The 19,725-nt window shown below is 47.9% G+C and overlaps 1 protein-coding gene across 1 annotated transcript in view; it reads right to left on the reverse strand.

Moving 5' to 3' along the window:
* The window catches only part of FOXO3 (forkhead box O3), a 96,368-nt gene that overhangs the window by 74,987 nt on the left and 1,656 nt on the right, over positions 1-19,725 (reverse strand). The gene's annotated exons all lie outside the window — the stretch shown is intronic.

Raw genomic sequence — 19,725 nt, forward strand, 5'->3', positions numbered from 1 at the left:
TCTCTCCAGGCCCCATTCTACGTCGCACAGGAGGTGCTTTCAAGACTGCGCCTAGTACCAACCTCCAGCACGAAATACAGAAATAAAATCTTAGCCTAGGTAGAAGTTTAGAATTTAATGTCCAGTTTCTCCTGCAGGTGACCTGTAAACAGGGCTTGATCTCTGATGCCTCACAGTTTAGGGAGAAGAAAGGACTGGAAGTCAGCAATGAGCTGGGGAGGTGGTGGTGGGGCGCTGCCTGTCGTCTGCTGTTCCCTCAGATATCACCAGTGCCAGTTCCAGTCTCTGCTGGGCTTATTACATACCGTGCACAGGACAAGTCCCCTCTAAAGATCTGACCCAATTGCAGGTATCACGGTCAACAATTGTGCAGTTGCACCATAGCTGCACTTAGCAGTGGTGAATCTTACTCTGTCTGAAAACAAACTCCTTGGGTGAAGAACACCTTTTCGACTGCGCTGGAAGAGGGTAAAATGGCAGCGTGCGATATAACAGGCTCTTCCACTCTTCTGGGACACTTTCTCGGTTCAGGGGTTGTCCACTGCCGTGATGCATGACAAGGAGCTAGTGACTCCTCTGCACTGGAACCCACAGCATCACCTTCTGAACTCACTCGTCCACCTTAGCGAAGTGTCTTCCTCCCACAAACACATCTTGCTTCCACCCGCCCTCGCTGCAGCAAGTGTGGAGGTAAAAGTATTAACATGGCAGTTACAGAGCTGAGGGAGCCGTGCACAGGAACAGACACCTCCACCTCCCCGGCCATGCTCTGTTTCCAGCAGAGCTCCAGGCAGCAGCTCTGTCCTGCACTCAGCCAGCAAGTGGTCGGGATGTTCAGACAGATGTTCCCAGCACCTGGTCCTCATCCAAAACCTCCCTCAGAGGTACCCGTTCCGCTCAAGAAGATCTTGCTCCCAGTGCATGTCTTCTTCCATAACTGAGTATGTTCAAGCCCAAAGCTTGTTTTCCTCCCAAAGCTTTTGCACAACTCGTAACTTTGGCAAGACATCAGCTCTGACTCTTCTGAAGGGCTAAGGAAAACCCCTCCTAACTCTCAGAAACGCTCTGGACACAGCTGAGCAGCCTCATGCCTTGTCCACCACCGCCCTGCCTACTCAGCCAGCTATTAGCAAGTGATTAACCCACACTGAGGCAAAGGCTTCTTTCTGCCTAATGGGATGGGGCCTCAGGTTTTCACTGTGGAGCTCCTTTGTACTGAACCCAGTATGTCCTAGAAATCTTTCTGTGGGCAGCTGTACTCTGTATGAACAGCGATACAAACAACAGAGATTAATGGGGTTCATCTCTCGCTGCTGAAGGAAAACAAACACAACTGTTACAAACCATTCTGAGGCGATAAGGGATTTGGGGTGAGCGAGGCTGAGCCCGAACTCTGTGACCCTGTGGCACTCATCCAAGCACAGCGAGAGGAAGCTCCCACTGCAGGGCACTGGACACGAATTACTCGGTTCCTGAAGCTGGGCCACAACCCACCCCAGCACGTCCCCGCCGCAGGCACAGGCACCAGCACGCCGCTCTGCCTCCCACGCGGAGTCGCTTCCACTCATTTACCAGTCCTTAAAATCAGCTGCAGGACTGGAGTCACCTCAAGAGACAAGCAGCAGCTCCATTTGGTTTTGGGGGAATGCAGAGTACGGGACGTGGCTGGCACTGGTTCGTGTAATTTCAGTCTTTCCCAGATGCCAGAAAAAGTTGCCTATTGCTAAGATTCTTGCCATTGCCACTAATTCACAGTCACAGAATAATGTTATTTACCTGGCCCCTTCCTCAAACATGATCTAACCAAGGGCTTCATACCACTGGAGTGGAGATGGTGCAAATTCCCAATCCCAAGCAGCTCGTTCACCTCCAACAACCACAGCACAGCGACCTTAATCCCGAGGTTGAGCCCAACCAAGCAGCTGGCTACCTCCATCCAAATACACACTCTGAACCTGTAGCTTCCTTACACAGTTCAGTAGTTTTCCTAAACAGCTGTTGTTTCACAAGAGCCTTAGTCATCCTTCCCCTTGCTTTCAGGTTCCCCTTTATTTGTAATTAAGGAATCTGCATGAGAACTTTACAGAAATTTGCACTTTGGGACAGAGAAGTGAAATTTGTGATCAGATGCTCTAGATACCCCTGTATGTCTGTAAATCAGGGGGCAGGGGTGAAAAGAAAAACACAATGTCACTACTGGTCTGTGCTGCCTGTTCTCCCTGCTCCAAAGCCCATCACTGGAGACATGAGGATGGTGCTCCTCCCGGCCTGCCGCTCTCGGGTCCCTGAGGCAGAGCAGGGTACTCTTCTGGCACCTGCCCATTTAAAACAACTGCTGGATTTGTAGTCAGAGGAAACCCCCCTCCTTTGCCCTGCCTTGCCCTCAAGACCAGACTGACAGGGAAGGCTGCTGGAAGATTTTTTTTTGTCCTGACTTCTGGCATGGGATCCTCTGGACATCTCGTTTAACAGACACTCTGCAACTTGCAATGCTCTCAGTTTTGCCTGGTCTCTGCACATGGTACATCAGTGTTGTGGCGTCTTTTAACTACGGGGCTTTGGTTGTCATAAGGTGATGGAAAAGTGTTTTGTCCAACACGGTGTGCAGGCTAGATCTCAGACTCTTGGGAACAAGACACTCCTTGGCATGGGTGACTGATCCAGACCCACTGACTTCAGGTCCATTCAAAACTCTTTCTTTGTAGGAGAAAAAGGTGCACATATATTTCAAAAATAAACTTACCAACACGTCACAACCCAAAGTCCATGGTTTTCTTTGAATTTTTTCTACCTACTTTTCACACCTTTTTACTGAAAAAAAAAAAAAAAAAAAAAAAAAAAAAGTAGTGTACTGCTTGGACACCTGCATCAAACAAAACTCTGTTTGACAGCTTTCTCTCAAGCCACGACATGTTAATTCAGGGTTGTTACTTTTCCTAGCTCCTTTCCTCACACGCTGGAAAACATGGAAAACAAACAAAAACCACAAAGGGCACACAGAAAAGCCTTGCTGCAGTACAAGCAGGACAGATTTTCTGATTCATCTTCAACCTCTTCACTTTTCCTCAGACACTAGGTGATGCATACAGGTTCTTGTATCTATACAGGTTGCCAATTTCTAACTGGTGCAGGCTTCAATGCACGAAGCGCAGCACAGAAAACAAAAGTTACTTCAACTCCTCCACGCTCCACAAACGCGTAGGAAAACCTCAGCTGGCAGCCATCACGCTGCAGTAGTGACACTGTTCCCAAAACCTACAAACCAGCCCCCAGCTTGTATTGCTGCAGAGCCGCTTACCTCGCACTTCAAATATGTACATTTGAATTTTTCTGAGAAAAATTTTTCGCAGAAAAGGTGCAACGTAAAAAGAAAACAGTTTTAGCATGACACAGAGCGACACAGTAACGCTCCCGCCGCGTCACGCAGCTAGAGCTTCAGCTGATGGCGCCGGCTACGCGACAGAAATACTCCATCAAGCCAGCGCAACAGCTCTGCAAAACTGTAAATGATTACAGAATAATGCCCCGCAATCAAAGAACAAAATGCGTGCTGCAGACTGATCACTTTCCAAGGTGGGAAAGGCAAGATAGGCTCGAGAGATAAATCTGGCCGGGGTGTTTATGCAAGCGTACCACGCTCCTTAGGACTGAATGTCCCAGAACTTCCAGAGGAAGTAAACAGTGTGGTGGGGGGGTGTGCGGGGGGTGTGCGTGTGCCCGCGCTCACAACCCCAGATAGGACAGCTTGTCAAAAATGCCTAACTTTCAGTGACGAGACCCTAGCGTCGGAGGTCCCCCGATCGCCAGCTGTATTGCTGCCGCCCGGGAAAACCTCAAACAAGGACCCGTTCAGACACAGCCAACGCCTCTCTGCGGCATTTCAAACTTTCCCGTCAAACTCCAGGAGGACGCCCACGGGGTCCCGAGCCCTCTGCCCCCCGCCGCAGAACAAGAGGGCATCAGCAGGCCGGGGCTGCAAGCGCTGCTGGCTGGGATTTCCTTCTGGAGGCGCGCTCCGGCACCCACCTTGTCAGGGTCCCTCTCGCATATGATCACGCTGCTTTTGGCTGCTTAAGCAGCGCCAGCTTTCCTGCGATCCTCATTTTTGTGTAAACATATTTACATTTGTAACTCCTAACTGGCTTAGCGCTACACGGGCGTTCCGAGGAAAACCCTACCAGCACTTGAACTAAACGCAACGCTTTGACAGTCAAATTGCGAACACAGCAAACCAGGGACTGAATTAGGGGGGCTGCATCTCCTCAGGGGGCTCCCAGTGACTTCAGCGACGGCGTGAGCAAGGGCTAACCTGAGCGGGGCTTCGGCTGAGCACCGGCACGAAACCGGAAAGCGAAAGAGGGAAGCGGCCCTAAGCCTGGCGCCGACCGCGCAGAGCGAAACCCTGCGGCTCACAGCTTCCACTGGTGCCGTGGGGTCGCGGCACCTTCGTCGCCCGCGCAGAGGCACATTCGCCATCTGCTAGGTCACAAACGGAAGGTGTCCCAGCACGTTGCATCACGACTGCTCCGCGCCGCCTGACCGTGACGGGTGCGGGAGAGACCGGCGACCTGGATTTAGAGCGGGGGCTGCACATAAAATCGGAGCGGTTGGCTGCAAAGCCCCTCGACAAAAGCTCGCCGGGGGCCTGTGCCACAGCAGCCTGAGTTACAACGGTGCCGAACCCCCTTATCGTGATGCAACACATTACCAAAAAGTTACAAAATTTCCACGTGGAGAGTTTCAGTAGTCACCACCGGCTTTGGAGGAGGTCAGGGCACCACGCAGCGACTCCTCACCTGAGGATGACAATTCTAACATCAAACACATATTTCCACACGGGAGCCGATAAAAACTTCCCAGAACTGAAAGTGAGATACAGCGCCAGGGTACGCCCTGCAACTGTGCTGCGCACAGGGAAAATACTTCACAGAAACCAACTATTTAAGGTCCCTCCTCCCTGCAAATATCTGGCTCTATATAAAAACCAATTAACAGTAATCTACTAATAACAGGACTGTGATGTAGCTGCAAGATTCCCCTAAAGCAAAATCCTGCCAATGCTAGTAACTGATTCGGCAACGTGCACCAGCTCCATAGCACAGGCATCTCCAATTCTCGGAAACATTACATCCAGCCTAATTCCCCCCCAAGGTCACCACAACCATCAGAAAATCCCCGCACATCGTGACCCAGAGAGCTGTGACTAACCAGCTGTTATCAATAGCCTGGGAAACTGAAGCGCGGCATCTGAAAGGCATCAGCCACCACCAGCGAACCCCTCGGCCGGCTGAGCTGCTGAAACGGCTTGGGGGGCAGTGGCGGAGAATAAACCGCAGATTCCTCTTGCGGGAGAGCAGCAGGGCATGACAGATTTGCCTTCGCCGCGCTATTTGTTGCAGTGCCTGTTTGCGTGTACTTTATTGAGATGGAAAAGGAGAGGCCACCCTGTTACCTTACTAAAGTTTCAAACTTTATCAGGAAGGAACAAAGGACTCATAAACCGCACACTCTACGCACAAGCTCTTTAAAAGGTCAATATAAGGTTATTCACACCATTAAATGACTTATCCAGCACCAAGTCCACTGGAAGCCGCCTACTGACTGGGCCAGAAGTTCAGTTGCGCCCAGTAAAAGCAGCAAAGGTGCCCACCCTCCCACACTCCAAGGCATCACCTTGCAGTTCTAAGTAACAATTCAGTACGAGTTTCTCAGTCTAATTCTGACAACAAAAAAAATGTCATCAGCTTCCCACCTAAGTGTGGAGGCATTTACCAGAATCATCAAAGAACAGGCATGAAGTTAGCAGCAGAGGCAGCAGATACAAGAAAACCAGAGTGCTATGTAAGGAAAAAGCTTTTTATATTTTCTCATCTAAATACACCAAGTCAGAAGGCAGCTACTATAGCATGCAGAATATGGTGTGAGTACGGACTGTATACTTTCATGTCTTATATATTATCAGTGAGGAATCTGTATGTCTCCTCTCTTCTCACTGATAGGGAAGGAAAAAGGAACAGCCCCTCACCATGGAAATGAGCGCAATTACTACACCTGCTATTAAATACTTCAGGGACAGCTCAGTAGCCCTACAACCTGTGTAATCTCAGACACTGTTTGCCCTCCAGTTCAGGCCACACCGAAACAGAGACCGAAGTCTCTCTAAGGCTGGATCCTCCACCTCTTACACAAATGAGCAACCCCTGTGTACGCAGTATCAGCAGAGGGAACAGACTACCCAAATGACTAAGGCTTTGCACACCAACAGTACCAGGACTGCTTACCTAAGGGTGGATTAGTTAAAAAAATAAACAGTGTTGTAAATTATAGGTGGGACTGCGAGCCCCACCTACAGCTTGCATTGTCCAACACTTCCTATTATAAAACACTGTTCCCCATTGCTAACAGCTTTGCAAACCTGAACTGAAACCGGGATAAGAAACAGGGTAAGTGGCCTGGGATAGGCAAGACATGGGAAACAGGGAATCCTGGGGCAGGGGGAAAACGTGGAAAGGGGAACCGGACAAAAAAAACAGGCAAGGTGGCCAAGGACAGCAGATCTGGAAACCAGAGGAGGTGGGCAGAGGGGTGGGAGATCACAGGAAAAAGGAGGGATGCATGGAGCAGCAGAACTGGAAATCGCAGGGAAGGAGACTGGGACAGGAGACCATGGGGGGCCAGAAGCCTGAGGAGGAGAGACGAGGATGAAGGGCTGGGACGGCACCCGTCGGAGAAGCCCACAGATGCTGGGGAGGTGAATAACACAGACGAGCACACCGGCAAGGGTGTATTTCTTTACTCAGAGCTGAGTGCAACCAGTATGGCACAGGGCCCACACAGAGATCATGGGGGATGAGCCGAAACCCTGAATACCCCTTCAAGCATCCAGCCCGACAAGGAGACTGGGGGTGGATAGAGTGTGCGAGCTTGTTACTAACGATGGTGTCATAGCCAGCATGTGAAGTAATTTCAAGTGTTCCAGGCAACTTTATTTCTGACACTTTGTACTTCCCAAGCACTTGGCTTTTATACCGAAACATATTTTCAGTGTAAATTTTCGTATAAATGAAGTATGCTCTTATTTAGTACTTCTCCTCAGCACTTCACTGAACAGTGAGAACTATCCACAGAGATACTCCAGCAATCTGCAGCTAATGGTCAAGACATGCGAAATCCAACTTTTCTCCTCGCTGTCTGCTCCTGGGAAATAGGAAAGGCCCATCACCACCACTGCTCAAACCCACGCACTGCACTGTGGTGCTTCTAGGCAGAAAGCTGCTGGCCCCCGCACGCCTGTACCCACCTGGAAGAATCGGTGGTTTGATACCTGATACAGAGTCTTGCAGAAAATAAGGAAACTATCATCTGTCAGCCCATGCAGAGCTTTTTTTTCTTTTTAAAAAGAAACAACCACCAACAACCATCCAAGAAAATGTCAAGCCAGAAACCAGGCACTCGAGACTGGATAAATTTAGTAAGATGTCATGATTTGACTACAATCGAAGGAAATCCATACTTAATTTCTCAAACAACTGCTATCATAACGTTCAAGAAAACTGTTTTTCCTTCAGGCTGAGGGGACACCAAATCCACACTAATTCTCAGTTTACTACTTTTTTCTTTCTTTTTTTTTTTCTTCAGTTAGAGAACATTGTCATTCCACACGCTTAGTACGAGCCTGAATAAAAAATGACACATGAGAAGCTTCTGCCAGGGTTAAGTCCTGACACAGCTGTTGGAAAAACCCAAAATGAACATTTTATCCTGGCCAAATCAGTGTTCTTTTCACTATTTATACTCTTGGGTCCGGCAGCTGCAAGTGACGCTACAGGTCATGTTGTCCTAAATGGACAAAGAATCTGAGGATCCTCTCAAGTTTTGTAGGCTTGTTTGTACTTCTGTTCTCCCTCTCCATACTTCGCAGCGCTTGCTGCACTGATGCCAAGTTGCTGTGAGTTTAAGTAGGGTACCAAACTCCGGTCAGAACAGATCTTCCAGCTAAGATTAAAAAAAAAAAATAAAAAAAAAGAAATAAAAGACTATTTTCCCCACTTCCATTTTTCAGCACCATAGGATCAACAATGGCTGCTCAGTTGATAATATTCCTCTTTATTTGAAGTTATTTTTCTCCTTTCACCACCCACGTTCATCTGGGGCTTATTCAGTATTATTCTGCCTGACACCGGTCCAGAACAGCAAACAGTTTCTGTAACGGCACAATGAGCAGCGCAGACCCTAACGGAGGCACTTCGTCGCCTAAGAATCCCCTTATGTAACATCCAGTTACGCAGCGAAAATAATGTCGGAAAACTTGTAAGGATACTGCTGTGCCTTTAACAGAACAACTTCTCTGGTATCTGGACCAGCGTTTTACAAGCAGCGAAATGCTTCTCCTGTACTTTGGCCTTCTGTCATCAGAGAGAGGTGGAGATTTATGCCCTTTCTCCTTCTAAATTAGACTCCTTCAGCGCCCTATTTTATATTCTTCCTGACAGGTCCCTATTTTGTATTAAAAAAAACCCCGCTGTCGCTGTGTTGCATAGCAAAAGACCTTTCCAGCCGAAACAGAAAACTCCTGCCACCAAGGCAAGCGGCAAGAGGTAACTCTGCAGTTAAAACTGCGAGGATAAAATAATTTGCCCAGCAACATACTCATTTCCAGCAGGATTTGATAAAATTGTAATTCACTGTCCAGAACAAGACTAAAACATCAAACATATTACACTGAGGAAGTCAAAATAGGTCATTCAATCAGCGTTATTCCCCCTTCGTTTCAAACATAATACAAAGCAGTTAAGTAGTTTCTCTTGCAATTAGCATCATCTTTTGTCTCCTCGGTGCCTAAAATACACTGGAGATACGGAGCTGCCCTGACTGTACAGCAGCCCAGGCCCTGCTCCACACTGTCACCGACTTCTCAATAAACACACAGAGCTGAAATCCCACCTTCAGTGATTTCAACTATGATCACTTTTGTTATTTTTTCCAGTTCCCTGGTCTATCACCTCAAATGACAGACCTTTTCCCGACGATTAAAGAGGAGTGCGGATGTGCCCAGGAAGAACCCCAACATCTCCAACTGCTAATGCATGTCCCACTCCACCCTCCGACCAGGAGGACCTGCTACCTGGCAGAGCCCTGAAGAAGGTGGGCTAGAAACAGCCTCCCTGGGGAACAGCGGGGTTTGAGAGATCTTTCCTGGATGTGAGAAATCTGACATATGCTTCAAATGCATTTTAATTTAGAAAAAAAAGTTGGAAAGATTTTATTTATGTTTCTAATTAGGTAAACAGTATGCTTCTTCCACCTGCTCCAAGCTACCCCACTAGGCCCAGTAGACATCAGATGTCTACCAACATTCATCAGGTTGATTTGCTCCCTACTGCTGGTTCACAGAATCCTTCTTCCTCCCAGCCCCATATGCCACTACCCCATGGCCTACACACTTTCCCTCTTTTTTTGCATGTAAAATGGCCTCACTATTGATTTTCAAATACATTCTTAAGCACGCAGCTCCCTTCCCCAGAGCTTTCCAAGAAACCGCTCCTCATAAAAGATTTCTCTCCTACCCCAATTGTGCAAACCTTCCAGTACATTTTATTCTGCAGTATTTTTGCCGTGCATGAACCAGGCTGTAAGGGCAATGGGGCAAGAAAAATCCCAACATGCTAGGGGATGGAGAATTACACTGTCAACATCATGATGAAAATAATAATATTAGGTTCACAGCTTCCGGCGGCTACACAAACTAGGCTGAAAACCTCTGGCCCAATCCATGCAGAGCTCTGACAAGATTCCCATTTGAAAATCGAAGATTTTAGATGTGGCCCGTTTATCTGGGCCACACGTATGTCTCAGGCTATGCAAACGCAGAAGCTGCTTGCGCAAGATTCACAAATGCTTCGGAGTTTTTACAGGTGCTCAGTGGCAGCATCATTCTCGGTGCCAGAGCTGTTCTCCTACAAAGGCATCGCGGGACCAGCAGCCTCCCACTGTAGGTCTTGATGAATACTTAAAGAAGCACCATTCACTCTGAAACCTGACATCTCAGACAAATGGTTTTGAGTTCCCCCATACAGTGAAACTTTTCAACACAACAGATCGTGTTGCACAAAAACAGGGACAGCAGCTCTACGTGTCTCAGCTTACAAGCATCTCAGGACACAACTTGAACTGGCATCACCTTCCCCTACGAATTCCTGGAAAAAAATATTCTCTGGAAATTAGTTAAGGTCCAGAGCAGTTTTGCAGAACAAACAGTAGGTTATAGGCTTTCAGGAAACCACATCGCTGCTCTCAGCACAAAACCAATCAGCAAAAAAGGTGATAATGTGGGAGCCTGTGAGTCTCACACAAAGACATTCTTTGTTGAGCGCTGTTCTCACTTATCAGACGCCAAACTTTATGTACTAACCATATCTGGAACTTTATAGACGAAACCGATAAATCTTCCATGAAGAACTAGCAAATATATTTACAGAAGATAGGGGTTCACTGCCTAACTTCACAAATACCCGCAAAGTCAGAAACATTAGATCTGGATTAAATCTTGCATTTTAAGGTATGTTTACACTGCAAATTTCATTTGAGAAAGCAGGGCTTACTCTGGTCATAATGTGTCTTTGGAGAGTTGAAATAGCTGCTTGAAGAGCTAGCATGGAGAGAAAAAAACAAATACAGCAGGTTTTAAGAGCACTGACACATAACTAGCGTATATATCAAGATAATTCAGTCCACGTTCCAGATAAAACAAATATAGCCCTGGAAGTCATGTCCTTAAGTGATTTCTTTAGACTAATACATTCATTCTTCTTCATCCTCTTCTGGAGAAAATGCAGAAACCAACATGGTGCAGCATGAGAAAACGCTACATTATAAGGGCAAATCATCTACAGTGACAGAGGTGCTGGCTGTCTAGACTAGGAGAGTAGTTTGTATTAGATTATTATTCGGTAATTAATATGTTTTTAAACAAAGTTTTGTTTACTGAAGTGCAACACTGTTACTAACACTTCCCGGTCACGCTCAGTCCTCACCGGGAGTCCAGGCTCAGCTGCCACCGGGATTTTAAGCACTGCTGGCTTGAGCCTTACTTACATTAATGCAAATGCACGCTGCTGCAGCACCACAGGAGAGCCCCACTCTGCTGCTGTAACTCGGCCTTTTGCAGGGACAAGAGCCAGACCCTGCTCTCTTTAACTCATCCACCCGTGAAAGCTGCACCGTCATAAACTGGGCTGCATCCACTCAAACCAGCTTTCACTCCCACCAGGGACGGCTTCGGGCCGAGCAGCCACAGCAGCTGGGAGGCAGAGTGAAGCCCATGGGGACGAGTGCCGACGTGTTTGGGTGCTCCTCTATCTGTCCTCCCCCAGCAGACTGCCCTACGTCCCCACCAGCCTTCAGACTTATCTGCTGCCTCCCACTCCCCCGGGGTCGGGATAAGCAGGTGGTGCCTCCCCGTTCCAGTGCTGGCACCCAGCCCGGACCTGCTCTTCACTGCTCCGTGACCTAGGAGCCAGCAAACCTACCGAAAACCTTTTTCCTAGGACAGCATCCCACCCGACGGCCACAATTCCAGGCATCCCCATGGCCTCCACTGCTCCCCAAAGGTCTAGGAAAGCCAGGGATGGGGAGGCAGGCTGGGCTGAAGGCACGGCGAGGCCGAGGGCTGGGTTACGAGCCATAGCACAACCCAAGGCGTGAAGGCAGCCTCAGAGGCAGGTGTCAAAGGAGAAAAACAGCACTTTTCGCAGCGCTCCAGCCTCCTGCCCTCCCTCTGGAGCTCTCGACAGGATTTTGGCATGGAGACATCAGCCCAGACCCACCCTTCACCTCGGCACGGGCAGGCAGTAGGTGAAGGGACACAGAAGCCGGCAGCACCCAGGCGTATAGAGATGGCATGGGCAGAGCCCCCGGCCCACCACAAGCAGCCTCCTGCCCCCCAAAACTGGCAGGCAGCACCCTCCAGGAGACCTGGGCTGCAGAATCCCTACCGACAGTCCTGCTGGCTGGATGCAGACCTTCCCCCAGGCTGCCTCTGCCCTCCCGTCCCAGCCCGCACCTCCCTCGCACATCCCTTTGCAGGCAGCGAGCGGCAGCTTCACCAGCAGGGGAAAAAAATAATAAAGAAAAGCAAAAGAATACCTTGCCAAATAAACGTGCTCAAGTGAGAACCCGGCATTTCATAATTCAGCTCTTAAGTACACAGCATGTTGCGATCAAGCAAGCAACCCATTCAATTTGTTAGCACAAGTCTCTTATAAGAGCTAATTTTCACAAGGCATTTCTTTAGCAGTACTGATCCCCAGAAAGGCATTTCTCCATCAGTGAAATCTTACAAAGGTGTTTTGTATCAGCAGAAGTATTTCAATGGCCTTTATTTTTGATAGGTACCAGTGCACTGATAAAGAAAATAGCCCCAATAAGCAAAGTCCAGGTAGGACACACACACACAGAGTCATTAACAAGACACCAATGCTGTTAACTCCTGACCCGCCTCAAATTCCCTGCAAAGCAGCGTCACAAGCATGTCAGTCCTTGGGCAAACGTGCCGGGGGGTTGCCCAGAGAAAGGACTCTGGCTTTGCGGGGCACAACCAGCTCCTCCGGGTCCTCGTGGCTAGGCACAGCATCGGGAAGAACCACTGCGGCAAAAAACAACGGCGACACAGCGATGCTCTTCTCCTCCAGCCCCACTGAAAGGCAAGACCCTTGCTATTTCATCATAGGGATGAGAGAGCGCTCTAACACAACCTCCCGCTTGTCCCCAACCCCTTTCAGGGCCCTGTTCGTCAGTCCTGCAGCCCAACCGCCTCCACACTGCATTCCCAACCAAAAGGCAGTGACACTGCTATGCGCCCTCACAGTTACAAGCCAGCCCTCCATTTCCCACAGAGGCACCCCATGCATCACACAACCCCCCCGCCTGCTGTTACAAAGGGAAGGATGGAGAAGGTGAAGCAGGACATAACGTCCCTGGAGTCTCCCAAGGCAGGAATGAGGAACTGTGGGATGGTGAATTGAGGAATGGAATTTTATTTTTTTTAAATATTTGTAATTGGAAATTGAATGAGTGCTCTCTCCTTGTCGCTCCCCTCACCTCACAGCTTTTACACCAATGACCTGTAATAACCTTTGCATTGCCCAGGAGATAACGTAGATACCACAGTTGATGAATACAGCAAGACATAACCTGCTGTTGCTGGAGACCATGCTCCACTCCAGTGGTGGCCTGCTCAAGGGCTGTGGGAACTTCAAGGTCCATCATCCTTCGCCACGTAGAGTTGAAGACGCTCTCCCTGCACGGCACCACAGCATGCCCCAATGACTCCTACACACCCCCTCCAGCCTTGCACACCCGAGCTCTTCAACCCCTCTACCCCAAACAGCGGCTGGGGACATACCACCGCCAGCCTCTGGATCTCCCTGCAGCTCCTGGCAAGCTGAGCAGCACAGCTCTTTCTCCGGCTGCCTCAATCAGAGAAGCAAGAGCTGTACTCACCGTTAGCAAAAAACACTTCGAAACAAGCTGGTTTGCTTGGGAAAGTTAAGTCGACGTCGCATAAATGTCAGATACACGTGGGTAAGAAGTTGGTGCCTGTCGGTGGTGCAACGGTATCCCACACACACAACTGGAACATCAGAAAACTGGTAACAGCCATCCAGAGAAGCATGGGATGCCCCATCCTGACTTTGTCTGAAGCAAGTTAGAACAAAACATCTCACTAAAGGAAAATCCCCTTCTGTAGACAAGCCACTTTTTAATAATAAGTGCTAAATGGACTATTCAAGCAGGTAATTAATGTTAATTAACATATGTCAGGCCATAAATTGGCTAAATGCACCTCCTTTTCCAAGCTTAGTGTGTGGCAATGCTCAGGAAATTGTAGCAGAAAAGAACAGTCAAAGTCTGTAGAGGCACAAAAAAAGAGCAAATAAAAGGTTAAGCTTAATCTTCACTTAACTCGTGGTGTGCTGAGCCAGCACTACTGAAAACCGAATGACTGTGCACATTACTTGAACACTTCATTTTGCTCCCGAACCGCCGCGCTACGCACGTACTGTCAGCCCCAAGAAAAGCCACATCAAAAAAACCCTGCAGCTCCCCGAGCGCCGTGTTATCAGGCAGGCCCGTATCGGGATGCTCGCTACGTGCTGTGGGACCTGGATGCGCCTCCTGCCCTGGGACCTGGTGAGGCTGCGGTCCCTTCCCAGCGCCCACTCGGTTTTTGTGGCAACGGGAACAAAACAGCGGCAGGAGGATGCTCAGAGCTCGCCCTCCTCCAGAGTCTGCCTCGAAACGCAGAGGGCCTCGCGCCTCGAAAATCGACTAACGCTGCCATTTTATAACCCTGCCCTTGGGCACGTTTTCCGGGACGGAGCGAGCAGTCTGGCTTTTAAAAAGGTGGGAGAGAAACAAGAATGCACGAAGATTTTAGTCTAAGTAACAACTTGCATTAGGAAACACTTTCAGTTTCTCCCCTGGCAAGCCGCCACTACGCCAAGACCCACTGTAATTGCATTGCAAATCAGAAGCAATCCTCACAAAAGATTTTCCATGCTTCCACGCAAAGTAGGTGGCTGCCAACAGCCTCACAGGGCACCTCTCGGAGGCTGCCACCTAGAGAAATGCTTTGGCTATTTATCCTCAGTTTTCCCTTATCTCCAAGGCAATCCCTTCGGCTTCCCTCCGAACCCCCAGCACACCCACTGCAATTTTCTGGGGCGATTTCATGCTTGTTCTCCCCATCTACCCCACGCAAAGAGGCTGAAAACAGGGGGGCGCAGGGTGCTGCCCCCGCCCCGGTGCTGTTTGCCCTCTGCAAGGGACCCCACCAGCTCCGGGCTTCTACTTTGTCCACATCAGAACAAAGAGCTTTCACAAAACCACCCGGCTAACCCTAATCACTCGCCTTTCTAAATGCGCCAGCACGTGCCCAGCCTCCCCTAATCTCCCAGGATTACAGCAAAGTGGTGTAGCACCACCAAAATGACCCGAATAAATAATGGCCTCGCCTGAAAGACACCGCTTGCTTTACCAGCACAAAGCCAAGCAGAGGCAGGACAGCCCTGGGCAGGAGCGCCAGCACCCCTCTCTTCCCCAGCCTGATGGTCTCAGACAGTGTTTGTTCAAGCAAAAACAACACACCGGATACAACATCCGCTAAGGTGATCTAATTTTATTAGCATTAACCGTGTGCTTCCAAACACGCAGGTAAGTGCAGGAGCCAACCGCTGACTCTCAAGCTTCCTATTCTAAATATGTTCAAATACGGACACTACTAACCCGTGCCAACGCCAATGTTGCACGACTGTTTTAGGTAACCTTCTGTCTTTGAAGAATTCAGGAACATTGATTCCAGTATTTATCACACAGGTCTACCTGACAGAGGTACCATCCGGCATCATCCGCTGGGGACTTCCCATTCACATGAAAAGTTAAGTTTATCAGAGCCTGTGCCTCTTTGCAGCTGCTGACATTCAGGAAGGCGATGCGTTTGTATTGGCATTTAACAAGTCCTTCAGCAGAGGTGCTCCTCACTGTCACACTGCGGATCAAACAATGCCAACGATTCTGGAAGAACTAGTTGGTGTCTCTCTCTCTACCCTAATAGCTGTCGCCTGTCTGCACGAGCTGGGGAAAAGTGAGATCTTTGATGTACGTTACAGACATGAAATAATAATGCGTGCTAATATCTACATATGGCTTCTACTGGGAAGTTTAAAAAGTCACTTGCTACTTTGATACGAAAGTATACTCCTCTTTGATGCAAGAAGCTTGTTATCTAGCAGTTTCAGCTTCGGGGCTGGAACTGTGCATCTCTCTACGTTGCTCAGCACAAAATTCACTTACAAATGTTACCGAGTGCTCTGTTAAAGCACAACATAGTAAGGCTTTGATCAGGTAAGATGCTTAAGCAGTGAGTTTAAGCACACACATAATCCCAGTGAAGTCCCAAGGATCCATTCACGTGCTTAAACCCGTGCTTGCTTCAGTTGATCGAAACTTGAAATAATCAGACTACATTTTGTAACCCAAACGCTTCTGTAAGGATGAACAAGGCAGCTCAAAATTTGGAAAAAAAAAAAAAAAAAAAAAAAAAGTAAGAGTATAACAGAAGGCTGGAAAAAATATTCAGGCTAGCAGCTAACTAGGAAACAGAGTCTTTTAAAAAAAATAAAAAAGAAAAAGAAGACAGCAGAGCAAAAATGAAACTGGTGCAAACTCCAGCTTTACGCTGCCACTCCTGACAAAAGACACTGTGTGCTACTCGGAGGGAGGAGAAATAAGAACAGAGAGCGGTGTTGCTTCCTTCCCACATCCTTTGCAAAAAGATGACAAAAACAGTCCGACACATCTTGCGTATCAGCATCTGCCTAACAGATTTAGACATCTCTCCACACCGCTGGCGAATTTCTCAAGTCTTTTCAAGTCTCGATAATGACAGAAGAGACTCGTGCGTTTGCTACGCTGAAAGGACTTTGGTACCTATTGGTCAATAAAACATGGTAAGGAATGATGTCCACATACAAAGTTTACAAAAATCTCCCCTTCAAAGTAAATATCCCAGCTACCGGTATTTACCTTTCACAAGGAAGAAGAACGCAACAGGTGTAAAACCAATAGACTTCTGATATAAAAAACAAATCAAAGCAAACCAGATGCATTTAAATTTGGGAATTGCTGGTATCGGTGTGTAAAGGACCAGATTCACAGTCTTGCCACACCGCTCAACACAGAGCAAACTAGTCCCCCTAGTGTACTCTTCATGTAGAAAAGACTGTTTCACAAGACAGTGCTGCAAGAAATTACAAAATATCATTATAGGAAGAGATACGGAAGCACTTCAGCTATAGTGAAACCGGGCACCTCTACTACACACACAGACACAAAGGTGTTTCAGTTTTCTATTTCAAGATTATTCAGCGAGTTACAGCATCCTAAATATTTGGGGGGGGAAACTCGCGATTTAAGCCAGCACACTCGTTTTGTGACTGCAGGGCATCGGCAGGGTAACGGACACCCGAATCTGGGAAGACGGGTAGATCTGCAGACGGAGGAGCTCTGTGGAAGCACCTGCAACGGTGGCCCGGCACAGTGCATTTCACAAGTGTGAAACCAGCTCACCCTCGGACATTTTCCCCCCTCCAGTGATGATAAATACCAAACCCCCCCGGTAAATATTCAAGACAGTAGGCGGATACAGAACCACGCACCGAAACCCTTCCCGGTGACTTGGAAGCACACGGGATTGCATCGAACAAGGCTGCCCGTGGCACACGATCGTGGCCGCAGCGTGCCGGCTCTACAGCGATGCTCCGTACACTGCTGTCCTGGTTAGCTGCCAGGCAGCCTTAAGGTTAGCCAGCGTCCCGCCGGGGCCACGGGGAAGGGGAAGCAGAGAAGATTGTTGGGGGGTAGGGGGGGGTGTATTGGGCAAACCTTATCTGGATTAGCGGAAACGTAATATATGCCTTCCTAACCACATCTGAAATATTCACTTCTGCTTTAATGCCCTAGGGGAAAAAAAAAAAAAAAAAGAGTGATAGTTGTTAACTTCCAATTTATAGCTCTTAAAATAATTGTTTTGAGGAGTATAATCCCAGCTATGTTTATGGATTACAGTATTCAGCACATCTCACTAGAAATGGTATTAATAGTTCATATACAATAATACATAAGATAATAAAACCAAGTTATCTTCTTCCCTTTGTTTAAAATGACAATTTTCCCACTCAGTGCCAGAGCAGAACACTGTTAAATGGGCCTGCTGCCTTCAAAGACGAACTTAGCTGTGTAAAATATTCTAAATTAAGATAAAAGCTTTCTGTTACAGAAGTATCTTCTGTTCATTTAAAATCTCATTGTAACCAGCAATCTGAAAAAGTCTGACATTAGTTCCTGAAGAGCTGTACTCATTACCTGTGAGGGAAACAAAGATGATAAGAACATATAATGTGTTTTAGCATCGGGAGACTAAGATGGAGTCTCTATTTAAGAGTGTTGCCTCTGCACAAACTAATTTACGTTCCAGCCAAGAAACTGGAATAGTCCTCTTCTGAATGTATACGCATACATTAAAAGAAACTCCATCCCTGCTAAGGAATTAAATTTTGTACTTTTGCATGCCTGGCAAATTATTAGCTCCTGACCCCTCCTTTGCCTCTTTCAGTATGCCCCCACCACCCACGTACAACTGCACCCGCCGTTAACGGGATCGAATGCCTTACCTCTGATATAATTTATTTCAGAAGTTTCTCACAAGCCTTTAAGATGACCTTTCTCGGGAGGCGCAGGCACACTGGTAGCAGAAAATTCTGCCTGTTTAATGACTGTGAACTGTCTCTCGAAGTTAGGGTATCTCAAGGGATCCAAGTTTTTAACATTTTAATTAGCTCCAAGTACCAGTTAATGCTGCTCAGCAAAGGAATCAATATCAAATTAACAGTATAAATTGTCAGAAAAATTGTGACTGTATTAAGCATACTAATCAATGCAAGCACTTTGCGTTATGGCCCAGATCCTGCTTCTGCTGAAGCGAATGGGAGTTCTGCCACCGAATTCAGCCGAAACAGCATCAGCCCCGCTGCTCAGTAAGTCTTCCTCTGAACCGAGTATCGAGAATCTGCTGAAAATTCAAAGTATCAGATAAAAAGGGTGGATTTGTCACAGCAGCTGACATCTAAAGCCACTGCTTCTGCGTGAAACCAAACAACTTATGAAGGCACGGGCTGTCATCGGAAGACGTAACCCTTTGTCACACTCCGTACCGCGCTTGTAAAGTCCGATCAAAATTCAACACCTAATAAAGAGGCAAAAGCTGTAAAAAGGATCTGCGTTTTTAAGAGCCTTGTCTGGAACTAGCTATGCCACGGATAAAACTTTGTGTTCATATTTTCCCCAGCCTGAGACAAGTCTGCCAGTGAAACGCTTCCTCCACAGTGCTCCACTCTGCAGGTAAAAATCATACAGCTCCACTTCAACTGCTAGCAGAAAGTCCTACTCAGGCACCAAAATATGAGACAGGACTGCTAATACAAAAACCGCTAACAACGTTTCCTCCATACAGTGTTTCTGACCGACTTGTATACGGTAAGTTCTCCCCTGATCCAAAGCTAGAGAGATTCAAGGAGGAAATTTAATTTCTCTGTAACACAGTAAAACTTCCCAGCAAATTCGCCTTCAGCCATCCATTCAAAAACTCGGTCTCAGAAGCTGCCACCATCGGCCCTCGGCAGCAACCGAACCGTACCGGGATTCCCCTCCGCAAACAGCGTCGACACCAAGCAGCGCCGGCGTTTCCGTACAGCCGCAAGGACGTGACAGGTTGGTGTCCGACAGCCACTAACTGATGGACACAGAAAACAAGGAGAAAAGAGCAGCTCCAGAAATCACTTGATACCTGCTTTACGTGCAGCACCGGCTCCCGGTAGGCCTTATTAGACTCTGTTTTGGAGAGCAAAACCCTGCCTGCCTGCAACGTGCTTTCGCACGCGCTGAGTAAACAAGCCACAAAAACAGATTTCTTTCTTTTTTTTTTTTTTCTCCTCGTTTATTAAAACGATAGTAATCTTAGCTGCTAACTTTCGTGATGCCGGACAGAAAACGCTGGGATACACACACGGGATTTCTCAGCAGACGGTGCCCTCACGCACTGGCACCGCAGGAAACACAAACCGAGCGCTGTCGCGGCTGAGCAGCCAGTAACTCCACGCTTTGATTAAC

This window comes from Opisthocomus hoazin, chromosome 2 (genome assembly GCF_030867145.1).
Source record: "Opisthocomus hoazin isolate bOpiHoa1 chromosome 2, bOpiHoa1.hap1, whole genome shotgun sequence".
Taxonomy (NCBI): Eukaryota; Metazoa; Chordata; class Aves; order Opisthocomiformes; family Opisthocomidae; genus Opisthocomus; species Opisthocomus hoazin.